Source organism: Camarhynchus parvulus, chromosome 2 (genome assembly GCF_901933205.1).
Source record: "Camarhynchus parvulus chromosome 2, STF_HiC, whole genome shotgun sequence".
In the NCBI taxonomy this organism is placed as follows: domain Eukaryota; kingdom Metazoa; phylum Chordata; class Aves; order Passeriformes; family Thraupidae; genus Camarhynchus; species Camarhynchus parvulus.
The window spans coordinates 40,794,110-40,819,720 of NC_044572.1; the positions used below are offsets into that span (position 1 = coordinate 40,794,110).

The 25,611-nt window shown below is 40.2% G+C and overlaps 1 protein-coding gene across 6 annotated transcripts in view; it reads left to right on the forward strand.

The window, feature by feature from the left end:
* RBMS3 (RNA binding motif single stranded interacting protein 3) overlaps positions 1-25,611 on the forward strand; it is a 712,273-nt gene that overhangs the window by 531,842 nt on the left and 154,820 nt on the right. The window lies entirely within an intron of this gene.

The following is a 25,611-nucleotide window of genomic DNA, read 5'->3' on the forward strand; positions in this document are numbered from 1 at the left end:
TGCCTGCTGCTGTGGTTTTGCCCCTTGGTTTGCCTGGAAGGGGAGTTGGAATGTGCTGTGATGTTCTGCTCTCCGTGCTGGCAGCGCAGCGCAGGAGTGCCTAGCAGCAGGTCTGGCATAGGGTGATTGATCCCTCCATTTAGGAGGCATAATGCCTTCTGAAGAAACGAGCAGATCAAAGACTTTAATGATTGACAGCGATTTATGCTGCTTTTGTTTTTAATTCCTTGACTCCTGACACTTTAAGATGGGACTTTATAAAAGAGGGATGCCGTATCCTAGGGTTACGCCTCCTTCCATAGCAGGGAAAGCTGAAGGAGACTGATATCCAGATTTCAGATATATTAGTTTTTATTTAAATCTGAGGTTCAGAGGTTTGTGGGCATGCTGTTTCTATTATTAAATCATTATGCACCTACCTGGGGGGAAAAAAGCCAACAATCTTACCAGGAGTACCTCCATAAACATTTCTTACTCTCCATAGCGTAAGGCTTGTATATTAAAAATTCTTTGAATAGCTGACCTCAACAGGTGTTTTATTTGAGCAAACAAAACAATAAATAGTAATATAATCCCTGTGGAGCTGGCATTAGGCTTTGTGGGAAATGCATAATTTCCTTTACTAAGTGAAGGAAGCAGCACAAATGTAATTTCTTCATTTTTGTCATTAATACCAAACCATCCTGGAGCTCTTTTCTCCTTGAGGCAGAGGTCCAAAACCTGTTGCATAGCCTACACGGAGGGATTTTCTGTGCTTTGTGCTAGGTTTTTCACTCTTTTGTCAGTGCAGGTGCCCTTGGGGGGTATGTGCCAGCCAGGGTGCAGCAGGGATGAGAGCATCCCAGCAGCCCTTTTGCCCTGGGAGAGGCTGTTTCTCCATCGTGCTCACTGGGAACTCTCCTCTGAGTGGCGCCGCATGTACTGCTCTGCTGGCAGTCCCTGCAGCGCTCTCTCTATAAAGCAATTACTGTACTTTTGGCTTCTTGCTCCTGGAAGGCCTCATAATTTAAGGGTTGGTTTGTTTGTTTGTTAGTTTTAATCTAAACCATATGTAGGTTGGAGTTTTAGTGGCTGTATTTGACATGTTCTGGAAGGATGATGTCAACTTAAAAGATGTGCTTTGCTGAAAGCATTTTGTCGTTTCTCCATGCGGCAGAAACTGTCGTGTTGTTCTGGGGTCTCCAAAGACAGGGACAGTGGGTTTCCTAAACCATTGCCACTGCCATGACAGGCAATAGAAAGTCCAGGCAGGACCCAGTGTCATCATGTAGTCTTGCAATTTTCTAACCCAGCCTTTCATTTCAATGGCAAACAAAGACAAGTAGTGAAAAAACTTTGTATCTGAAATGTATCTTAATTTAGGCTATTTTTTCTATGTACTGCATAAAGCAGTAGTGACTTGTATTTTCATTTTCCCATAAATATGACTAAACTTCACTGTTATATTAGTAAAAGCTGCTGTTAGTCTTGCATTGTGATGACAAAACTGGTGTAAAGGGATGTAATCTCCAGGTTAGGTGGGCCAGCAACCTCACCAAGATGGCAAATGCTGCCTTTTTATGCTTACCATAAAACCTGAGGTCCTACCCCTTAAGAGAGAGAATGGCTGAACTGTGGAAACCATTAGAAAAGCCCATTGCTATATTTTATCATTCCCATAAAGTTCATGAATTAAGGTCCACATTTTAAGCATCATTAACTATTAACTCCTCTATTAACTATTTAGGTATTTTCATAAAGAAAGTGCTCTTGTAGCAGTTCTCAGGGGATTTGAACTATGCTTAACTTTTAACTTGCGAACTCTATTCAGCTTGCTAGGTACATGAATCTGTTCCAAGCTTTGAACACATTTCCATAAGAAGATTTCAACTCATTTTGGTCCTCTTTGTGTTGGCAAAGTAAAGAATTTGTTTAAAACCATGTGAACATGGAGGTTTAGTAGTCCTAGTATAGCTACAAGTTTGACATATTAAAAAAATGAAAAAAAAATGAAATTAGTATTTCTTTTTAATAGAGTGGGTGCAAGTGTAGAAGAGTCAAAATGCAAACTTAAACCCAGAGGATTGCATTTCCAAAAGTAATTCAAAAGTACATTTGGTATATGCTGATGCTGGTTAACAATCTTCCTTATGTTTAGGTATTCTTTTACCTTATGAATTTAGTGATGTGCACTCTTTTATTGTTTCTCTAGCCTTTGATCTTGGGATTTACAAACAAGTATCGTGCTTTTGCTTGTGCACAACCCATCCCATTCAGCATAATTTGTGTTGAACCTGCTTGGCCAAATTAATATTTACTCTCTGTTTTTTTATTTTTCATTACTTGGGCAATTGAGAAACTGCTTCACTGAAGTTGAACGAAAGCTTAGCTACTTTATGTCAAAAAATATAGGAAGTCTTACACCTCCAGATTTTCTTATGCATATAGTATTTAGAGAAAAAGATGAGGAAAGATTCCCTGATAACTTAATTTTGGTTCTGTGGTTCTGTTGCTGCTAGAGATTTTATAATGACTAGTGTCAGTTAGATCAGCAAAATGCTTGGCAGCATAAGGCATCATTGACTCATATACTAGAAACAGCTGAAAGAGAAATCCTTTTTTGTTTGTTTGGTGAGGATTTTTGTTGTTGGTTTGATTTTGGTTGGGTTTGGGTTGGGTTTTTTTTTCTCTTTTTTTTTTTTTTTTTTGTGGTTTGATGTTTTTGGGTTTTATTTCTGTTTAGCATTGTTGCTTTTAGAAATACAGGTTCTGATGTTTCATGTCTTTCCAGGACATATTTGCACATTAGGTGTTGCTGAGGAAAATGAGCTGTTCATTTGCCCCACTCTGAGCCTTACACTCATCGTCTTAATGTTACCTGGCAAGGAAAGGCCAGATGCTCAAAACCACAGGGGATTGCAGGGGAGAGTACTGAGATCTGTATGAGGATGAAACCTGAAGGGATGACGCCATTTTCAGCTGCCACAGGCGGCTTCTAGGATCAAACTGGAACTCACTTAGGAGTAAAAGCAAACACAACCCAAACTCTTAAATAAAAATTCTTGGTCTGACCTTAGATACCAAAGTTAAATTTAGTCTAATCATTTAGAATGGCTTCTTCCTCTCATTTCCTTCTCTAAATGGGTAATCATAAGCAGTGCATAGAAAAAGCTCTTAAAATCAGATGCAGTCCTTGGGCTGGGGTCTGCAATCCACACAGTCTTTGCCTGGATGTGAATCTTGGCACCAGATTCTTGCTAAAGCAGAGCAGTTTTGGATTACTACAGTTGAGATCCCTTATGACAACAACCCAAGCTAAAACATCTCTTTAATGTCTCTCACATATGGGGGAGGGAAACTTTATGTGATGAGGTACCTACTCCCAAGTCCAAAGCCAGATACTCTAAATACTGCACATAAATATTAATATTTCATTTGTGAGCCTAAAACTTTAGTAAATGCTTTTCTTTCCACGGTGAGCAGTCTGGACAACGCCTGGAAGCTATTCAGATTTTTTTTTGCTGGAAAGAACTTCCCACGTTAAGGGTCAAAGGATTATTAATGAAGAAAGCAAATAATTCAAACTGTTCTCAAAAGTTGGTTTGAAAAATAGAAAATATTTCATGCACTGTCTTTGAAATCAAGCAAGTCTTTTTCCCAGAGCCAGAGTAGGATACAAAAAGCCAGGTGCATAATGCACATCCAAGTCTCCATGATGGGCTTACAGATGTTTGAGCTCATACCTCTGCCTTGGTGGGCAGCTCAATCACTATTAGCAACCATGTGCTTTCAGCTCCAAATGCCCAGTATCATTCAAGTGCAATGATTTGGGATGCAGAATAGAAAGTTTTGATTTGTAGTTTTAAAAATAATTCTGGCCAAGATCTTCTCTCCAGATGGGAACTTACTGTGTGAAAATACTGGTCTATAGTCTAAAATGAATGATTACCATATCTCTTAAGGTGTACTTGGTCACACTGCATAAGGAGAGATGCATAATTGTACTGCTTGGATGCAAGCATAGTTGTGTTATTTTCCAAGAGAGCAAAAGCTTTGGCTAAATAAATTAAGGTAGTTGATAAGACTGTGATAGAAGTTTGGCATCCTATTATAAGTTTGCAAAATACAAGATTGCAAAGTTCAATTACTCTAAATTATAGGACAAGGAAAGCCCTAAGCTGTCAGCATAGGACAAGTTTTACAGTGTGATTTCAACGTGGAAGCTTGAGTTCTGTTTGACTCAGCAAAGGGAATGGATTCCACAGCAACCCTTTCCCTTTTGTTGTAATGAAATGATCCAATAGAAAGAGTAAGATGGATTCAGGAGGGAAACCAAAAACACTTCAAGGATAAAAAGCTGTTGAAAAGGCTACTTTTTCTGCTGGGCACTGTTTTCCTGTTCAGATGGAAAAAAATGGCTATCAGTTATGTTTTGAAAAGCTTAGAGGTCTCCTTTCCTTCTTTTTATTGTCTCCATGCAAATATCAATCAGTCCTAAACAACTGGCCAGAGGAAACTGGTACAGCCCTTTTCTTACTGGGTTTTTTTCAGGAAGAAGTTGGGATTTGCCACAGCTGCGTCTCTTGCAGCATTTGGCATGGAGGCAGACACCTTCTTTGCCCACAGTGCTGATGGCCATGCCCACAGTGCCTGGTCCCAAGTCTCCATGGCTGGGAAGCAGTTGAGGAATGTGATCCTGGAGGGGATGTGCAGGGGGTACACCTGTGTATGCTGCTGTGGCAGTCAGCAGGCAAGTTTTCTTGCTCTCCTCATTTGGCATGCATTAGGTATCCCCAGCTGAACAGATGGAGCCAGAGCCATGTGCCAGTGGTGGTGTGTTTTGTCAAGAACTGTAGGGCTGGGGTAGTACTCTTCAGCTAAGCTTTGAAAGCTAATTTTTTTTTTGTTGCTGGTAACAAAACCATCTCAGCTTGTACACTATCAAAGCATCTTTTGCTTTAACCACATGCCTTGTTTTTGTCATACTGTAATCTTCCCTCATAACATTGCTTTCTTTGAGTTTCTTTGATGTAGACTGGAACTCCCACACAGAACCCCACCCCCTCTTCTTCTGTAATTAATGCTGTGATCTTTATTTGAATATCTCTTGTTGAATCTTTCAAACCCACTTCTGAAATAGATAATCTTTTCACCAGTTTGGCATTTTACTTTCCTTTCAAAAATGTTTAGAGAAGAAAAGGGAGAAACTTCCCCCTCTCAGGGAGACAATCCATTTCTTGCTTTGGGGAATAGTTTCAAATAAACAGGCAGCGTTTGCACATAGAATTTAATCAGCTAAATAATAGTCCCAAGACTGTTTCTTTCAGTTTTGTCCAGCACCAAGATTATGATGAATCTTGTGAAATGTCTAGAGTAGTCACTATTTCCACAGTTGTTACTCTCACTTAATTTTTGGTTGGTTACTGACTTTTTTTCCTTCTATTTTTCGATTACCAAAGGAAGCGCAGGACATGGCCCAATGGAAATTTACTTAGAAACAAATCCTTCAGCTGAAGAAATCAGTCTGATGCACGCTAGTGTTGATAAGACTTGGTTTTCTTTGCCCTGGAGTTGGTGACACCTGTAGATATGAGAGGTGCAGTTGTGACCCTCCTGATGAGGAGAAGGCAGAACACACTGTCTCCAGGCCAAAGGGAAGGATTGGTTTTAAGTGCTGTGTACAATCGCTTGGTGTGCAGAGTGGCTGGCTGGGAAGGGTTGGGCACTGCTTACCTTGATGCAGTTGGAGAAAGATGGAATTGTGTTGAATCTCAGAAATGTCTTCTGATCATCAGGACCAGCACTGTGCATCTGCTGGAGAATGTGTCAGAAACATTAATAGGATGTCCACAAGTTTCCTGAGGACTTGGGCTGTTCTGGTACTGCTTTGGAGGCACAAAATCCAGCCCTTCAGTGATCAGGGCAGGAGGACTTTTTGGCATGCAGAGTGACCTTTTCCAGCTAGTGTTAGCGAAAACACCCACCCGAATGCTGAGTCCTGTGCTTGGGGTTCAGAAAAGTGACACCCAAACAAACAAAGTCTACTTGGCATGGTTTGGTGGGTGACTTGAGAGAAAAACATGAATTGTTTTCTGCCTCTGAAGATGGTTTGTTTCTTTTTGATGGAGAAAATTGAATTACATTCTAACAAAGACTCAGCGATAGCTGAGGTTTTTGTGCTGGGGGAGGGTTAGTACAGTATGCTTGTACATTTTTCATTTCTGTTCAGAATATTAGTGTTATTGTGGCTTTTGTTTCTTACTTTCAATGAAAGAGGTTGACGGAGAGGTTAGGTACCAGTTCTGCCTCAGTGATTCATTAAAGCGGAGCTGCAGGAACGGAAGTCGCCCTGTTCAAAGGTGTGGGGAGTGTTTTATTGTTCTGCACGGTGCTGTGAATGCCAACGATTTTGCAGCTGTGAAAAGGACTCTTAATGAGTTTCAGCATTTTAATGTACTTCAAGTTCCCAATTGTACAAATTTAAGAAGCTTAGCAATTCAGTATCTCCTGAATAATAGCATTTATTTTATACTCTAAATACACTTGGGGAAGTCTCAACAATATTGCAGGAAGTCTTGGTAATATTGTGGCTCCTTCCCGATGTAATAGCTTTAGAGGACCTAATTGACTTGAACAGTGGAATTGGTCCTTTAAAAAACATGCACACACAATTTTTGATTAATGAGCCCCATAATAAATCATTAATCTTTTTTGGCTCAGCAATTGTCTGAATAGTTTTCAAAGTAGAAGTTGTGTATATGTTCCTAAACTGTCTTTGTGATACGGTGCTTGCATTTCAAATCTATCATCTTCAATTAACAAAAAAAATAATCTACCATAATGTAATTTTTAGAAAAACAAGTCTAAACTCTGAACTACTTGGTTACTAAGAGGCCTATGAAGAAATATCTAGATAGAAGTACTTCCTGTTAGAATAATAAAAGCACTGTAAAATGACCATGTAATAAGTGTCCCTCTTCCTGAAGGATCCTAAAGTGCTTTTACACATTTTCTATAGTCAATGTGGGTTATTCACCCATCACTTGAATGAAACCAGTCTTTACTGGCTGTGCTAAACAACACTTTTTATAGGAAGGAAATCACAAATAACTCTTGCATTTGAAACTCTGGGGAGAATTTGAGGTAGGCAGATTGTAATTGCCCAATTTGGAAATGGGCCAGAAGACTGTGATTAATATACCCAGGCTGCACTTTAATTGTCCCAGAGTACTCAGGGCCTTGGTTTCAAGTGGGCTTTGTCTCTGAATAGTATTTCTTTTTCTTCATGTTAATTTTGGAGCTTATAGAATATAGGATGGCTGGTTTAGCAGAATTGAAAAGTGGGGAAATTTGTTACTTACATGGGGATTAGCAACACTGGGACAGTACAACACAGTTTTCTAGGTGTATTACAAGTGGTAGAAGCTGGTTGTCTGTTTTGTTTTTTCTTCTTGTTTCACTGCATGACCTGTGATTTGGTTGAGTACCTCAAAATATTTTTTCTCATACTTGACTATTTTTAACTCTTTAAATTTTGTTATTTAAGGTCTTAAAATTAATAGCACAGTAAATGCAAATAGCTCTACTCCTTAGCTATCCACTTTCTCAAGGAATTGCTTGGATCTTTTGAAACAACATAATATCTCAAGAACCTGTGAAAGGCAGCCTAGCAAGTTAAGTTTATTGATCTTTAAAAATAGGGTAATGTAACTTGAAACTATTTCCCATAAAAAACAAACAAGCTGCAGAGGTTGTTGATGCTTTTCCCAGCAGAGCCAGCCTCATCCGCTCCCTGGCGTGGAAAGGCTGGGAAACCTCTGAGTGTCAGATCCCATCCTGAGGCTGCTGGATGTGCAATCCATCTGTGGCAGTCACCAATCTGCAGGTCCACAACTGAGTCAACATCAGACTGAGACATTACTCAGTGGGATTCAGTGGATATTTATTTTTCTCTTGGAAAACCTGAGCATTTTTAAGGTTTTTTTTTTTTTTTCTTGCTAGATTTGGGGTTTTGTGACCAATTTCATATTTAGCACATAGATGTGGGTGTTTCTTTGTGATTTGGGTTCTTTTTTTCTTTTTATATGGTCCACTGAATACAAGTAACATTAGCTTGATCTGTTGACAAAGTTGAGCTGAACACAGATTTCTCAGGACTGCATAATATCAGGTTTGCCTCCCTTAGGTTTAAAGTGTTTATACAGCTAGTAAAGAAAGCTCACACATCCACAGCAGTATGTTTTACCATGTGCCACCAGGAATTGTTACAGTCATGACAGGAACCTCACAAACAAACTCTGGAATTTCACAGGTGTCTTTTCCATCTTGCCTCCTTTACAAACAACTCATTCTACCTTCAGAAAAAAATGGGTGAGGTTTGTTTTGGTTTTTTGGTTTTGGGTTTTTAATTTATTTATGTCATCAACTGATGATATCAGTATCAGCAAGGATAAGCACTGGCACCTCAGTTAAAACACTCCTAATGTGCATGATAAAATGTCTCTCTCTCTCATTCTACTTCTTTGCACTAATGGTGTAATATTAGAGAGCTGAGAGTTTATGTTCCACTTCTAAACCTTCAGCTTTTCTTTCCACTAAAACTGTTCTGAAAACAAGTTATGAACACAGCACCTGAGAGAGGTAATCCAGAAGCCTAAAGTGTTCAGTAGTTCAAGTTCTCTTCTTTAATTCTGTCTTTTTCATTATTAAAAAAGAGAAGGATTCTGAATCTGGAGTAAAGTCACAGAATCATAGAATGGTTTGAGTTGGAAGGGACCTTAAAGATCATCTAGTCCAACCCTCCTGCCTATGTGCAGGGACACCTCCCACTAGACCGGGTTGCTCGGAACTCCCCCTCAGGACCCCAGCCTGGCCTTGAGCACTGCCAGGGATGGGGCATCCAGAATTTCTCTGGGCAACCTGTTCCAGTGCCTCACCACCCTCACAGTAAAGAATTTCTTCCTGGTATCTAATCGAAACGTCCCCTCTTTCAGTTTGAACCCATTCCCCTTGTCCTGATGACTCAGATCATTTAAGGACCAGCACAAGAACCAGGTCCAGTTTTCAGCATCCTGGGAGGACACCCCATAACTCCCTCTATACCCTGCAGAAGATTCTCCTTTGTCTTTAATTCCCAACCATCCACTACATCCAAAATGCCCAATTGTAATTCCTTTCCAGTCTGGGACTCAAGGACTGCCTGTACATTTTGTCTTACAGTTTTATTACTGCAGAAATTCTTAGAGCTGGTTATGATTTACAAGTGAGAAAGAGAATAATAACATCCTTCATTTGTTGGATTGATGCAGCCATCACTTTTTATATGAACAGTTTATACACATATACAAGTAAATGTAAAATATGATTATATGCAGATATATTTAATCACACACATGCAGACCACCAGCTAAGCACATTAAGTGACTATGCATGGGAATACCTACTTTTCATACACAGTCTCTTACACATATGATGCATAATTGCAAATGTGCATCCTTTTTTTGGAAGTCTGGATGTAGTCTTATATGTTTTTACGCATAGTCATCTGTTTAGCCAGATCTTCAAAACTGAAAGCATATGTAAACTGGAATGCACTTTTATGTGTGTATTTTGTTGTAATGTATATGATACAGCACTATACTTATGTACTCAACACATTATTCCATTATTGATGGAGAGAGCTATTTACAGGAGCATGCAGTGGCAGGACAAAGGGAAATGACTTAAATCTGAGAGAGAGTAGATTTAGATTAGATATCAGGAAGAAATTTTTCACCATGGGGTGGCAAGGCACAGGAACAGGTTACTCAGAGAAGTTGATACCGCATCCCTGGAAGTGTTCAAGGGCAGGCTGGATGGAGCTCTGAGGAACCTGATCTAGTGGAAGGCATCCCCTGCCCTTGGGCAGGAGGGTTGTAATTATAATTCCTCTAAGATCCCTTCCAACCCAGGCCATTCTATGATTCCCATGCATGTACACACGCATACAGGTTCACACACACATACATATACAGCTTACCCACAGCTGAAATACTGCATAGATATAAGAATATAGACATAAGATATGCATGGACCTCAGAGAGCTTAATATTGGAATGCTAGTGCATTTTCTCACAGGCCACTTCAGTACAGCACAGCAAGTCATTGACAGGTGAAGTCACAGCCAGCCAAGTCCAGATTTCTGGAAACAAAAGGAAAGATGGGCTTATAGGGCTTGGACCATTTCCTTCTTCCATTTCTCCTTCTTGCAGGGACTGGTCATGTGTACGCAGGCTCAAGTATTGTGCTCTGTTTGAATTCAACTTGTAGTATCTTTCAATCTCTTCTGTGCTGTTCTCATGTATCATCTTATGCCATCCTTGTACAGTTTGCCTCCTGGTCTCTGGGTTACAAAGGCAATGAACTGCATGAGCTTCGTGCAGCAGCACCTCTGAGCTTGTCCTTCCCACCCTGCACAGCCCTGTGCTGCACAGCCCAGTCCTGGTGCATCTCACCAGCTGACCAGCTGGCAACTGAATCTTATTTCATGTTGGTTGCCAGATATCTTTGCTTAATGGCTTTCTCAAAACTCTGTTTCTGCCACAAGAACAGCAGATGTGCTCTATCACACCAGTTTCTTGAGCAGAGGGAAATTCTTTTTCCTCTCCACAATAGGACCAGGTTATGGTCCCTCATGGCTCAACAAAATCTGCTTTATAATTCTGCCTTGACCTTTGATAGGAGGATAGAACTGACCACATTGTCCACCTTGCTATACCTATTTTAATTTCAGAGTGGTTTTCTGCTTACTTCTGCAGATAGTTGTTGACTTTGTGTTTTTGTCTGTGAATATGCAAGTGGAGACATTCATTGGCTTGGAAAACTTGAGTCAGTGTTTATTGCTGAGAAAACAGGATTCTTTTAGCTGATATGAAATGTAGAAGGAACTAATGAAAGGTTTGTAGGAAAACTCATTAAGAACTTGTGCTTACCTTGGTTTTTGGACGTAAGAGAGTTCATAGACCACTTTTTGGTTCACTGCTTCCCCCCACTGCCATCTTGCATTATGTTCTTTGTAGATAAAAAGGTACAATAAAATCCCCTCTCCTCTCTGCTTTCATCACATGGCAAGAGGAGAACCTTGTTTCCTATACTGCTCTCTCTATCCTTCCTTTCTCCCTCAATATTGTAGATAAATAGAAGTGCTTACTACTCTCTCCTGACTTTCCCCAAACCTCTAGGTAATGCACAGAACCACTCAGATCCCTATTTTCTGCCTACACAAAGCATAATATACCCTTAAATAATGCTTCCTTCCCCAGTGGCACTTGGTTTCTGGGTCAGGGAAGGTAAGCTTTGACACTTGGCTCATCTGCAGCATCAGGATCACTATGTGATCCTTGACTTATGTGAGTCAACTTCCCTACACATCTGTGCCCATGACTGACTAAATGCATGGTATTTCTGAAGGATTGTGAAGGGATATAGAAAGATTACTTTCTTTACCACTCTTCTAGTGAAATTTCATGTGTTTGAACAGTGTATAATTGGCCACCATGGGTTATCAATTTGTTTCCTGTCATTGCTGTGCATGGGCATGACATTGACTGCAGCTGTGGAGCAGGGGACTTTCCTGGCAGGAAAAATCCAGACAGGCAGTCCCAGCAGTGCTGAGACTCCAGCCTGGACACCATGGGACCATCTATGAGTGCTCCATTTGGCAAAGAGACAGGATGTTAACCCCATCATTAACCCTTGCATGTGTCTTTCCTGATGTTGCCCACTAATCTCAATTTCATTTACCAAGGCAATCTCATCACATTGAGCAAGACTTGCTCTGATGGGTGTTGAGGAAAGCACAGACAGCTCAGCAGTTCAGGACTGTGTCATGCAATGGGATTCAGCAGTGTTAATCACAGCAATTCAACACTCCTTTTTTGTTCTATTTTTAGTAAGTTATGCTTTAAATAAATGAAAGTTTCATTTTCCTCCCTTACTCATAATATTTCCTCATTTTCGTCTGTGGGAGTGGAAACCTATTATTTCAAGGCCTTCTTGCTAACCCTCTGCTGGGACATGCTGACTCAGCTTTGGAAATTCCACAAATCGGGGAAATGTGGTAGTGTTGCATCTGTCGTGCTTCTGAGTGATAACCATCCCTTGTCACATTTGAAACATGACTTGGTTGCCTTTTTATATCTGATGCATTTAGATATAGTACAAGTATTTCTGCAGTGTATATTTTGTGAAGTGAGCCTGAACTTAAATGGAAATGGTATTTTTGTCTGTGTTAAATACAGATTTCTCAAAATAAAGCTGTCAAGGCAGTGTTTTACGATGGATTTTGGTTTCCTTAAGCAGTGTCTGTGTAGATTTTTTTTCCTTAGGTTTCTGTAGTAGTTAAAAGTATCCAGACTCCCTGAAAATTGATGCATCCTCAAGGACTAGTAGGTTTCTATTTCTGGCATGTGCATCAAGATGAATAACTGTTCTCTAGCAGTTTGTATGGACTCAGGCTACGTAGGCCTCAACCTTTATCCCAACAGGAATTTCCAGACTAGAAAATTCTGACTTCATTTATGGTTTATAGGAACTAACACAAAACATGAGAAAAGAAAGCCTTCCGTTTTCCTCACAGGCAATCACATGGGACCTGTGCACGGCTTGAATTCACCTTTGGGTCAGTAGGTCAAATATTAAAAAGCCTTTTACTGTCCCAAAAAGTCCTCTTAAAGCTTTTAATGCTGTCCCAGTGCTGATAATTTACTACTGTTGATTGCTATGGTCTTTTTCCAATCCAAGTGTAGACAGTTAAATGTTAAGTCTTTGAATTTTAAATGAAGAAATCTGAGTTTCTTCTCAGACTTAGTCTCAAATCTAGAGAAGTTTCTCAAAAGAAACAAGAGTTCCTACTGATCTACAGGTGGATGCAGCATTGATAATAATTTAACCCTGTGTGCAAATCTGTTTTGTCTTGATATTTCTGGCAGCTTTGAAATGAAATATTAAAGGAAAACAATAAATGCATGATAATCATCAGAAGAAATGTATTCACTAGCTGTTTACATCTTTAGTAAACTGATTGCGGTTCTGAAAATATTTTCCAAGCACAGATCCTGATGCTGCCAACTAAACCAAAGTGAATTTTACTGTAGCATTCAGTTAGAGAAGGATCAGGCCATGACAGGGCAAATACTCTGTCCTTGGAAAGAGCAGCTGCTGAAAATAGTGGACAGAAAGTCCTAAAGCCACCATGGCCAAGTACAGTACCACATTTGTAACTTGTGGCTCTGCTTCTCCATTATGCCATCCTATAGCCTCTGGAAGGTCAGACAGCAAAGCCCTCACCTTTGCCATGCTCCTGTTGTTTAAGAAGTCCCATTGCTTCCTTTGCCAAGGAAGGAGCATCCAGCCTCTGCTCTAACACCTGCTACAATCTCCACAGTTACACAGGAGGGGCCAATGCACAGGTTGACCTAAACACTTTTTATCTACAGTTTGAGGAACCCAGTTTTGTCCTCTACAATGACACTGCACTCTGACCTCTGCACTGAGCAATGGTACTGTATCCTGAGACAGATTAGGGAGAAAACCATTTGTTTCCACTGCCATCTGCAAACCTTTTGGTCTAATGTCACTCTCATAAGAACATAGACGTTCTGCTTTAAGCTTTCAGATAAGGAAGTGGAACAGCCCAGTCAGCTCCAGGACTCACCACGCTTCAGAGTTGCCATCTTGACCAATGTAGACTAAAAAACAAGATCTAGAAATTTTGTAATAATTTGAACTATTTACTCTAGAATCTGCATTGCTGTGTGCACAAATCTGGCTTCTTAGTATTGTTATCGTAACTCTTGATATTTCAGCTTAAGCAGAGTAGAACTGTAGAATTCTTGTAGGAGTTATATTGCCTCAACATAACAAGAGTTTCGTCTGGAAATGCTTAGTGTTTATGTCAGGTGTTTGGAAGTATGATTTTAATTAGAGCAAAAATAATTGTGAATTTCTTTTTCATATATTATTGCAATCAGAATTTTTTTTTCACTGAGCATTTTACATACATACAAAAAAGCACTTCAACTAATTAGTGTCACTGGCACTGCAGATATTTTTTGAAGAACTGAAGTAAGCAGTGCTACTAAATACTTATTATTTGCTGCCACATGTTTTTCGAAATTAAAAATAATAATCACAAGAATCAATTAAAATGTGATGTTTCAGTGCATACTTCTAAGTTCTTTTTTTAAGAGCACTTTAAATTAAGCTGTTAATTTGATGTTATTGATTTAGTGCATATGGAAATTTAGGTCAAATTAGTTTTCTTTCCTTCCTTATTGATAGCAGAAAGTTTATCCTGTGGTCTGATTTCTTGCTGTGTGCTCTGCCAAGCAAGTAATCTCTTCCATGACCTCTTTGCTCTCTGTTGCACATCACAAACTCACCCTTTCTGTTAGACAGCATCATGTAAAACACAGTTCTGGGAGAAAGTGAATAGCAGAGTTAAATTGCGAGATTCATTGACTCTCTGCAGGGAAAAAGGACTTGACTCTTGTCTAAATATCAGTAAGAGAATCCTGCAAAATATACATCAATCAGCATGTCATTAGCTCAGTATAGCATAAAGGAAACAACATACTTGAGACAATTTTGTCCAGTAGGCAATGGAAAACTGTCAGAAGTTCACCAACACACCATTGATGAAAAATCAAAATAAAGAGAGAAGGTACTCAACTTAGGTTGCAGCTCATCTGGCAAAAATGCCTTTTGCTTCCAGAGGTTATAAGTAAGTTTCTGATTTCAGGCTCATAGGTAGGGGTTAGTGTAGCATTTTCAGAAATTGCTATAGATAGTTATCAGATCATCTGAGGTAATTAACTGATTCTTACTTAACAGCAATAAAACCAGCAAACTAGTCACTGAAACAGTGTGAAATAGAATATGGATACGACTGAACATATTCTAAGTTAGAATGACACAATGATTTTTTCTGAGTTCATCTGCCTTTTTGGCTGCACTGTACTGTGGAAGTTGGAAGCTAGATATTTGTTTCTAGGAAGACTAAGAAGTAAGGAGTTTTAAAAATTTCACCTTGTAATAGCAAAAGTATGAATAAGAGGTTTTTACATCAGTCTTCAATAGTTCTGGTTGCAAGTGTGTTCTGTGGAAGTGAAGGGACGTACCATGTATCTTATAGAATCTGAAGGCAGCAATCATAGTGACTCAAGCCCATATTTCCCACAGAAGACAAAAGGCAAATCAAATCACCATTGGCAGGTGAATTGCATGATGGAAGGTTCTGCAGCAGCTCTGCGCTGGACTGACCAATAACAATTCAGTTCCAGCAATATTTAGCTTTAGCAAATGCTGTGCTGTCCATGAACAAACTTAATTAAAAGAAAGCTGAGTCCAGCTTACACAGCAGACACAGCACTCTGATAGTTTGCACAGAGAGAAGAAATCCTGAGCATATATAAACTGTGAACTTTTTTAAAGTTCATGGTTTTAATTAAAATAGTACTTATAAATAATACTCCACTGTGGAGCTGATATGCATTTGTGACAAATAATTTCCTACAATAATTTCCTACAAACTTTTTTGGTTTTACTCTTCATAGGTTTAAGGTTGGTTTTGCTCTTCATAGGTTTAGGGTTTAGGAATTTGCTTGTTTGCAATTTCTGGACAAAATTTGGTAGAGCAATCTTTGATAGTTCTGGTTACAAGTGTATTCTGTGGAATTCTGTTACAAGTGTATTCTTGGTCTATGCCTTGTCTAAAGAGTAACTGCAAAGAGTGTTTCAGTGATGGCCCAGTACTGCTGGGTGCCCAAGTCACATCTTTTCTGATTAGATGACTCCAGGAAAAGGATTTCAAATGGCAGGAGTTCTTTTCTTGGGTCATTATAAAGTTCAGTACTCCTTAAATTTATGTATGTGAATAACAATAAAATACTTGTGAAAAGCATTGGGAAAATGCTTTTCTTCAGAATAACACTTAGGAGTGTTTTCTGTGTCCGTGTGCAGAACCACTGTGTCTTTTTAGAAAGTGACCTTGTTAACAGACTTTTGACATGACTTAATGACAATCAAGCTTATGCAGAAAATGGATGCTGCAAGTTTAGTTCTAGCTATATTTATAACGTTTAAAGGATTTGGCCTAATTATTGCTAAATAGTGGTTGCATAATTATACTGGGGCCAAATCTCCTGTGACTCTTTGGAAACATCACACTTAATAAATTTTGAACCACCATAGTGTTAACATCAGGTAGGGCTGGGCACAGAAGAAGGATAATTTATGACACATGTAGTCAGCATAAGTCTAAAAAGGCACAGCAACTACCTTGAAGTCGATATGTCAGTGTGTGAGATTTAACATCTCAGGATGTTAAATCTTTGTGTGTTGGAGCCTTTGGAAGACCATCAAACAACACAGAGATTCTTTTGAAGGTACCTAAGACAAAATAAGCTGCTTTGAATAACCAAATGTCCTCTGTTCTTCAGTATTTTCCCTGTGAAATCATCCATGTTTAGACAGTCTTGGTTGAGGAGATAGCTCATGCTTCCAACAATGCCTAATGCAAAAAAATTTAAAGTGGAAAAGGGATAAAACCAGGCTCAGTAGAGATAAGCTTGGGGGCATCATGCCAATGTGTGAAGCACAGTGTGCTAGAGAGATCTGCTGTCTCAGTGGAGAGAGGGGATGGACATCCATGCAGGAGCAAGAATACAGGGGTTATTGATATGTTGGAAACCTCAGAAGCACCTGAGAGTGTAATAAGTAGGGCTTCTTCCCAAAAAACATGTTGAGATTGACAACCCAACTAGAAGGTAATCTGACTACTGCCATGAAAGAAAATAAAAATTGCTTCTATAAATGCATCAGCAATAGAAAGAGAACGAAGGAAAATTTCCATACATTATTTGATGTAGAGGGAAACAGTGACAAAGAATGAGGAAAAGGCTGATGTGCTTCATGCCTTCTTTGTCTCAGTCCTTTGTAGTAAGACCAGCAGTTGTTCAGGTGAGCTGAAAGATGGGGATGGGATCAGAATGAAGTCCATATATTCCCAGGGAAATGGTTAGTGTTCTGTTATACAAATTCATGGGACCAGATGGGATCCACCCAAGGATACTGAGGGAGCTGACATAGTGCTCATTGAGCCACTTTTAATCATTTCCCAACAGAAAGGTTGTGGTTGACTGGAAGTTAGCAAATGTGACACCTATCTATAGGGACAGGAATATCTGGGGATCTACAGGTATGACCTGACCTTGGTGCCAGGGAAGGTTATGGAACAGATCATCTTGAGCACAATCCTGCAGCACATCCAGGATAGCCAGGGCATCAGGCCCCGTCAGGATGGGCTTGTGAAAGGCAGGTCCTGCTTACTAACCTAGTCTCCTTCTATACAAAGTGACACATTTAGTGGATGAGGAAAAGACTGTGGATGCTGTTTACCTAGACTTCACTGAAGCCTTTGACACTGTTTCCCACAATCTGTGGGAGAAACTGGCTGCTCATGGTTTGGATGCATGTGTTTTCACTTGATAAAAACTGTCTGGATGGCCAGGCCAAGATGGTGGATGGAGTTGCATCCAGTTGGCAGCTGGTCACAAGTGGTGTTCCCCAGGGATCAGTGTTGGGGCCAGTCCTGTTTAATTTCTTTATCAATGATCTGGATGAGGGGATCAACTGCACCCTCAGTCAGTTTGCAGATGACACTAAGTTGGGCAGGAGTGTTGATCTGCTGGAGGGTATGGAGGCTTTACAGAGGGATCTGAACAGGCTGGAATAATGGGAAAAGGCCAATTGTGTGAGGTTCAACAAGGTGAAGTTCCTGGTCCTGCACTTGGGTCACAACAACCCCATTGAACACTGCAGGCTTGGTGAGGAGTGGCTGGAAAGCTGAACGGTAGAAAAGGATCTGGGGTTGCTGCTTGACAGCCAGCTGAACATGGGCCAGTCTGTGCCCAGGTGGCCAAGCAGGCCCATGGCATCCTGGCCTGTATCAGCAATAGTGTGGCCAGCAGGACCACGGCAGTGATTGTCCCCCTGTACTTGGCAGTGGTGAGGCCACGTCTCAAATCTTGTGTTCAGTTTTGAGCCCCTCACTGCAAGAAAGACATTGAGGGCTTGAAGTGGGTTCAGAGAAGGGCCATGAGGCTGGTGAGGGTTCTGGAACACAAGTCCTGTGAGGATCAGCTGAAGGAGCAGGGGTTATTCAGCCTGGAGAAAGGGAGGCTCAGCTGTGACCTTATCGTTCTCCACAACTGCCTGCAAGGAGGTCGTAGCCAGGTCAGGGAAGGTTCAGATTGAACATTAGGAATAAAATTTTCACCATTAGGATTGTCAAACATTGGAACAGGCTGCCCAGGGAAGTGGTGGAGTTGCCATCTCTGGAGGGTTTTAAAAGACAAATACGTGTATCAGGTAGGGACATGGTTTAATGACAGACTTGGCAGTGCTGGGTTAAGGGATGGACTCAGTGATCATAAAGGTCTTTTCCAACTTAAACAATTCCAAGATTCTGTACAAGAGCTTTAGAAATACTCTTGACAAGGAGGCCTGCATTGCTTTTAGCAGTTTCCTTCAACGGTATCTGTTATATTATTAATACATTGTGCACTTATAAAATCCATGTGAAGTTTAGGCTTTCTGTACAGCATTGTAAGCCTTTTAGTGTGATCCTCAACAAGAGAGTGAAACTAGCCAGGGATCAATAGTTAACTGGCCATTGATGTAGCTTTCTATATTGTTAAAAATGTGCCCACACAAAGGAAAGCAAATAAGCAAGGAAAACGTCATAGGGAACACTGGCAGCTGCACTTCATTCATTTTGTTCACTTCATGTTACTGTGATGATGGCTCAAAATATGTCATTGGCAAATCTGGAAGGCTGCATTGTCTGGACCACTGCTATAGCAAAAGTTTCATGAGAGTTTTTTTAGTTTGTTCCTTCTTTTTATAAAACAAATATGTAATGTAAAAAAATCTTTGAAAGCGGGACTACTGTCACTTATTTCATATCAGTGTATCTTCATTGATTGGGAAGGCACCACATGCCGGTACACAGGCACGTACCCAACCCCTACACCACACCCTTCCTTCCCATCCTCGCCGAGAAGGAGGAAAAGGATTTCCTGCTGCCACTTCTCTGATACCAGGAGGTGCTGGAGTTTGGGGTGACTTTCTTTTAACTTTCACATTACTAGCCCATCTAGCAGTAATTAAGTGAGTTAGGAGCATCCTGCCATGCCTGAATAGGTCAGTGAAGAGAGAACATCTCTAAATGTTCCTTGAAGACATTAGGTATTAGAGCTGAAGTTAAACACCAGCATTATAAATTCAGTACCTTACTCTGTCTGAAACCAGGCATCTTTTGCACATGTGAAAATATATGCTATATTAATATGAAAAAGCAGCAAGACTAAATGGAGTAAAAATAGAAAACTGGAGGGAAAGTATTTTCATTCTGAATTTTGGACTGTGAATCCAACCAAATGTGCATAAGATCAGCTTTTAAATTAATGTCTGTTTCTGACATCCTGAAAAGTTCTCATGATCTGCAGTACTAAAAATGTGAATATTAAAAATATAAAAAATAAAAGAAGAAGAATTATTGAATGTGAATCTTCTGAGGATAAATATTACATGCTTCCTCTAAATTTAATTTAAGCTTCGTGGCTATAAAGGCTCCAGTTTAGAAATAATTTAATAAACTGAAGATGAGACTGATGCTGCCATACAATTGCAGTTTTCAAAACAGCGAGCAGACACTGGAAAACGTGTGAAATACCACATAAATGTTTCCATACAGATGATCTCATTTCATATAAATGGATCCACATAAATGGCTTTTTCTATAAAAAACATGACTATTTATCTTGAGGAGATACAGAAGTTCAACCTAGATTTTTAAAGGAGACAAGGAGTTCAATGCAGAGGCTGAAGATCTGGGCAGTAGCCATAAGGCAGAGATGAACTAATTTGAGGGAAAAACTGCTTAAAGGGTGTTTTGAACCTGCATCTAAAAAGACAGAACTGTGTTTCTAAAGGTGAGCTGTAATATTGACCTCTGTCAAAATGAGTATAATGAAGATTCAATTTATTAAAGACAAGAAAATAAATAAATATTTATATATTGATAATACTATTGATGAATAGTATAAATATTGATTATATCTTTTAAAGGAGGAGTTCAGAATCTCATATTGATCCACATGCAAAGTTAAATTCCCAGAATAAGTTTGGAAGATGGAAAAAGAAATCATTTGAACTCTTAATCAGTGCTTGATTTCCTAGAGCAAGCTGCTCTAAGGAGAAATAAATTAGGTTCAATAGAAGGAATTGGTACATAAGGTTTCCAGATAAACCAAACATACTCAGTTTCCAGTCCTACTGAGATCACAGATTAGAAGAGGTTTGAGTTCCTTTTGGGAGAAAAATAACATTGCCAAAAGCTGTCTGCCCCTCCCTACACGTGTCTTTAAGGAATGCATTACTAAATGTACTGCGTAAGGAGCTCTAGCTTCAGCTCACACAAGGAATTGTTCTTTCAGCTTTTCACGCACTGCTTCCAAAGATTATCTCAAGATGGGAGGGAAAATCCCATCTGAACGTTGTCCTTCCTTTCAAAAGTGTCTGGGAGGGCCCAGCAAAGCAAACAGAAAACTTGGAGTTGTAGCACACGCCCCACTAGGGTTGGGTTTGGTTTTGTTTCTTCTTTTTTTTGTTTGAAATGCTGTTGGTGTAGTGTACTTCAAACCCTCTGCGTTATAAACTTCTTTTGCTTCCTTGGCACAGGCCTTGGGAGCCGAGTGACTGGCCCAGTTCTTGCTTAAAGGCAGTAACAAAATTTCTGGCTGTTTCCCCAGTACAACTGCTCCTGACTGCTGAACTCCAGAGCCTTGCAGCAGGATGCCTGCTCTGCTGACCACTGGAGTTGGTCTGAGCCAATCAAAAACATGGGCTTGACCTACTGCTGGTTTGCAGTATTCACAATTTTAAATCTTCAAATTTTAAGATTAGATTTTTTTTTTCAAATTGGAATTAAAGAAAAATAAATTAATCTTCACAATTTTAAGCCTTTCTAGGTGTGGTTTTGACCACTTTGAGAGCGTCTATCATACACATCCCAAGCCAGAATATGCATACAGCTAAAGCCCCTGGAATACAAGGGCCAGAAGAGCTGAGGTATTATGCTCTTACAATGATGGTGAAACATTCTGCAGTGGGAGCAAAGGGAGTTGCAAAAAGCCATGCACTTCTCTGGAGAGGAGCTTAAATTGACTTAATTTCTTTTTTCTTGTTGTTGTTGGCTCATTCTCTGGCACTCAGTGTACCCACACAGACTGGCACACACCAGGGTCCCAAAATGAGCTTAGCCTAAGGTGTGAGGCTGTGCCAGGATTTCCTAGGGTTGGGACTGACTGGATGAGTTTATCCCTGCTTCTTTGGGGCTGCAGTGCAAGTGCAAACTGTATGTGGAAAATTCTTGGGCTGTCAAATGGGAGATCTTGGCTATAATGAATGTCTGTGAGGACAGCCAGGAGCAGGCTTTTGACTGTGCCTTGAGACTGCACCTGCAAGTTTGCATGGTTCTTCTGCAGTTGGCACACACAGCAGGCTGCACAGTTGCTTCACCACTCTCTTCATGAAGCAGCGACTTGGCCTGGTGTTGTACTCATTATTTATCCTTGTTTGGCACAGGGCCTGGGAAAGGCAGAGGAAATGTCCTGCCACACTGCAGAGAGCCTGCAGAAACCCCCTGCTCCTGTGAGCCTCCATGACAGTGATCAGCTGCAGTGGCTGGCCCTGGTCCCCCTGGGGAGGCCCTTCTCACTCATGGGGGATTAGATCCAAGGGATGGGTGTGCTTTGGGATGGCTGCATCAACTGGTGTCTCACTCCCCCATGGTGCAGGGCCAACATGGTGTCTTTTGTGTGGTCCAGAGGGATAAATTTCTCCACTGCAGGGGTGGTCAAGGATTGGAACAGGCTGCCCAGGGAGGTGGTAGAATCACTGTCCCTGGAAGTTTTTAAGAAACATGTAGAGGTGGTGCTTAGAGACATGGTTTTGTGGTAGACCTGGCAGTGTTAGGTTACTGATTGGACTTGATCATGGAGATCTCTTCCAACCTCAGTGATTCTAAGATTCAGTAAACTCGCTAGCAAAGCCCAGGCTCTCCTTGGCTGCTGGCCCCACAGCACTGGCTCCAAGGCTCCAGCTGTGGGGCATCCAAGTCACAGTGCTGTTGGAATTGTTTGTGGTGAGCGTGTGGCTTTTTGCCACCCCTCCTTTTGGTTCCCTCTATTGGGGTCATAGGATGAAGATGCAGTTCTGAAGTGACCTTCAGTATCAAACAGAAGACTTTCAGCTCTCTCACTGATGACTGGTCATTTTGGGACTGGAGACAATAATAAATAAGATTTTAGTGGCCCAAGATGGGAAGTAGCATGTTTTTAATGTCTAGCGAAAAGTCTTAGAGAGAATTAAATGAACCACAGGGAGCCTGATCCAGACACTAACAGCGCCATCAGTCCTGAAACCCTGGGAGCTGTCCCTTCACTGAAGGCAGAAACTGAGCTGTCAGCTGTTAGGATTATGAAAGGCAAGTAGTTCATGGGGTGCTCAAGTTCATGGTTCTGGTTAGGCTTATCTTGTCAACAAACAGGCACATTTTGAACAGCAGGACACTTACCTTTGACAGTGAAAAGCTCAGCAGTGTCATGGGGATAGGGAAAAGAATATCTCACACAGGAGCTTGGGGAATCTGGGATGGATAGGCTTGGGCAAAATGAGAGGTGTGTGTTAGGACCCCCACACTGAACATCAGAGATCTCTGCACAACTGAGAAAGATCACAAGGAGCCTCAGTGCCAGAGGATGGGAGTGGGACCAAGCTTGAGAAATAGGGACTCATGAGGGTAGGTGGCAGTGGGGTCTGGCTGCACAACGACAGGGCAGCTGGGTTCCACATCACCCCTGTAAAGCCTTCTCTGCTCCTGGCTGCATTACTGTGAAGGCATTTCATCTTGTTTCAGTTGGTTGTGTGATATATGGCTTCTGTGGGTGGATAATTCTCTCTAAAGGAAAGGGGTATTTCTCTAAATGCTATATTTGTATAGTAAGGAAAAATAATGTGAATTTTTTCATTTCTCAGAAAACACTGTTGTGTTGCAGAGGTAGCATGAGTGGCCTCATCTGTCTCTCTCTGTTTGCAGTATTTATTTATCACATTGATAAAAGATAGACTTGGCAAATCCCTGTGAAAGAGTGACAATGGTCTGGTAGTCTTTCATTCATCCTCAGAGTGTAGCTAGCTTTCCACGGATATTTAAAACAACAACATTTAATCTCTAGCACAGTTAAAAGGCTTATGTGTTCCTGGTTCAGAAGTGAAACACATTGGCAACAGTTCTTATTTATTTTATTTGTATGACCCAGCTTGAAAACTGAGTAGTCAAAGGAGGAGTTCTCATTTTAATGTGCTGTTCGACTCAGTTGCTTCAGTGAAAGCAGAGGTTGTCGTGAAGTTACTGATGCATAACTCCACTTTCCTACATTAGTCTGGCTACAGGGATTTCATCAGCATATTTTTTTCTAAATATTAGCAAGAGATGTTAGTCCTTGAGCATTGATTGGTGGATTGATCAAAGCCCTTAACCAATCAATAGGTAGAGGTTTGCATAATAATGGGATTATTTCTGAAGAACTGAGTCAATTGGAATTGCAAAACTAAAACTTTCTGCTTCAATTTGCTTTTGAATGCCTCTGCTTTACCTGCCTCTATTGCTCACCCTTTCAAAGTACTTAGTAACAATGAAGATGTTTCCAAATTCCTGTTTCTTTTTTTTTTTTTTTTTTTAATGGTTTTGGGGTGTGGAGGGTGGATAAGGGGGGAAGTACCAATAAAACTTACATAGTTTGCATGCAGAAAAGGTGAAAAATATAAACAAAAAAAAAAGAGACAGAGAAAGAAAATTATTTGCATTCTTGTCTCCCTGCTTTTCCCAAAGCAAAAAGTGTGATCTGAAGCTCATATTCCTTTTCTTTTCTTGTCTACCTTCCCTCCAGGACCGTTTGCATGATTTTCCTTCCATTGTTGGTACTGTAGCAGTTCTGACCTCTCACTAGCATCTTTTGGTTACTGGAGAGGAACTAGCTTTTGGATGTGTATAAATGTAAATTGATGTGCGAGGAAGGAAGATGACTGCAGAGAAAGATAACTGGAAAGGGAAATAAGGTTTTTCTATATTTGAGGTTTGTAACTTCAGTTGAATTTGCAGTAAGTTCAGTGTTCACGTGTTTGGTGCTTTTCTCCTCTCTTCTGCCCCTTACTTTAAGATATGGTAATAACTGGGTATATTTTTATGCACAGCAGCTTGAAAACATGCCTGCTTTGGTCTTTTATTTCTGTTTTGTAAAACAGTGAAGAATTCATCATGCACAGTAATGTGTTGTTTCGTGAGGTAGTGAGTCTGGAGATGCAAAGCTAGAATGCAGTGGTCATTAGCCACTACATCCAAAGACAAGCATCCATAGCCCTGAGATCAGAATCCACATTAAACAGCACGACAGTATTACATGCTTCCTGATTTTGGACCTTTTGGGGTCTCTATTTACAGTTTTTTTTGTCTCATCCAAAAGGGTTAAAATTTCCCTAGAGAAAGAAGTAAGTAAGAGAAGCTAAAAACTTTTTTCAGCTTCTGATACTGGTATTTAGCTACCTTAGATTTGCCTTAGTCATTCTTGTCTCTGCAAAGATGGTGCGTGTGAATCACAGCTTGAAGCAATTTCTCTTTCTAATATTGAGGCCTTGAATGTAAAAGGCAGTGATGAAGCAGATATCTTGGTTCTGTCCTGTCTTCATACATCTTCTTGAAACAGAATGCATGATTGTATTTGACAAGGCACATCCTCACTGATTTTAATGGAGTGAAATTTGAAACTAGTTTAGTTAAACCAGGGCAGATGGTTGCAGGACTGTGTGTAATTTCATAACAGTGCAAGGTTGCAGTGCTGCTGCAAGGTTATTAATCTGATTTTAGGGCAACTCAGCAAAAAAGGGATATTGCTGTTGTCAATTCAGTGTTGAACAGGTACAAATTAATTCTGCCTATTAAAATGTGTAATACAAAAAATTAAAAACTCTGTCTCAGAGAACTTTCTCAGAGAAGGTATTGTCTGGATTACTACACAGTATAATGATTGCATTTTATATTTTTGGTTATTTAACATTAGCTACAATTATGTAGTAATGCCTGATCCCAGTCAGGCTTGTGCTGGCAGGTGATCAGATATTATGTAAAGCTTGTATCAATAGAAATGGACTGAGCCATGAAAATTTGCAAGGGCATAACTAAATTGATTTAATGCAATCAAGACCTGGTTGTCTGTAGACAAGGGTTTTTTTATTGCTTCAATACAGTTATTTTACATATGGCATCTGTGTCTCTTTCATGTTTCTATGCAGGAGTTCAAGCAAGCAAGAATAGGAGTGGGAGCAGTTACCAAAATGGAAAGTTTAGCCTAAAGAGCTGAAGTAGAACAAGAAAGCTGCTTTCAGATTTGTTTTTTCAATTATTCATGCTACAGGCTTTGATTTATATGATGTTTTCATTTAGTCTCAGAATTAAACATGTGACCTATCTCA